This window comes from Prunus dulcis, unplaced genomic scaffold, assembly GCF_902201215.1.
Source record: "Prunus dulcis unplaced genomic scaffold, ALMONDv2, whole genome shotgun sequence".
Classification (NCBI taxonomy): Eukaryota; Viridiplantae; Streptophyta; class Magnoliopsida; order Rosales; family Rosaceae; genus Prunus; species Prunus dulcis.
The window spans coordinates 27501-29071 of NW_023010239.1; positions in this window are offsets into that span (position 1 = coordinate 27501).

Below are 1571 nucleotides of genomic sequence, written 5' to 3' on the forward strand. Positions count from 1 at the left end.
CAATAAAATCAAGAGGTTCCTCGAACCAGTATAGAGAAACCTCGATATACAAGGCAAAATGGGCTATACAATAAGCCACACTCATTGGCAGTACAACGAATATGAGAACAAGTATATATTTGATTTTATTGTGTTGGGCCTTTGTACATTTGCCTTCATTCATTTTGGTTGCCATCAATCTTCTTTTATATAAAGGTCCTTTATATTCTTTTTTTTTTGTTGGGCTTAATGTCGTTTTATTTATTTATTTATTTATTTTTATAGAAAAAAAATTCATTCATAGAACCAAAGACGTACAAAGAGCGACATAATACAATGTCCTCATTAAAAGAACAAATCAAAAACGAATTTCGTCTTGAAAGCAACCCATGCTTGATGGTGGGCCTCATTCTGGGCAACTTACTTGTCCTTGAAATTATATCAGCAAGGTTTTTAATTGTGGTTAAATGGTTTCAATTATTAATAGTTTCCTGACATAAGATATACTAGACTATTATTTGGCTCGTTTTTTATTGTTTGACTTGTTCTCCTCATATCGGTTTTGCAAATTGCTTGGATTATTGCTTCACCTTTACATATGGAGAATGCACGATGTACTTATATAAAAAAGGATTGACTTGAAAAACCAAACAATGCTATATATAAAGGAGACCATCTGTGGTGCATCGGCTGTACTAGTACAGCCGATCACGTGAGGGGTTTTAAAAAACATAGGAAACTTGCTGATCTGGTCAACAGGTAAAGGTTTGGACTCGCTGCTCCTAATACAATTTCGCATGCACTCAGTCTTCTTCCTCAAAGTGGAGGGGCTTCAACTTGAAACTGATAATCTTCATTACATCAAAGTCATCTTCTTCAACTCCTCTTCTGTAGAAAGTTTCTTCCTTGTCTCTGCATCCTCTCTCTCTTCTTTGTCATCATTGTAGAAAACCCCATATTCTAGGGTTTGGATTTTGGGGAAATTTTTTGGGTTAGCATTTTGGGTTGATAATAGGAATTGGAATTCAGTTTTTCCAGTCGTTGGTAGGTTGTTGGCACTCCTCTCATCTGCAATCGAGCCATTGTGAAAGCATTTGGTATTAGTTCCTTGTGAAGGTAAGTTAACACTATGTTTTATGTTATTGTTAATTGAATTTCTGTGGTGATGAATTGGGGCAAGAGGGGGAGTAGGTTTCTCACATTCATGAGATGAAGTGGGTTTCTCAGTCTGAAAGTGTCGTGAGGTGAAGTGGGTATCTCACATTCATGGTTGTTATGTTCATGCAATTGCATATCTCTATATGCAATTACTAATCGCCTGTATGCAAATCCAAGTAACTGAATGCAATTACAGGATATAGTTTTGTTTTGAAATTATGCACGTGAGGTGATTTCGTGGTAGGTAGGTAGGTTTGACTGTGTTTTTGAATTTTTTGTATGGGGAGTAAAGTGTTCCAAAAGTGTAATGTTAGGATTGGTTAAGATTTGGATTGGGATTTGAAATGAGTAAGAATGTCGGCCCAATATAGAAATGCATTGGTGGGTTGTGTGCATTATCTGTGCAATGTTATAATCGAGGGCTGATGCACTTG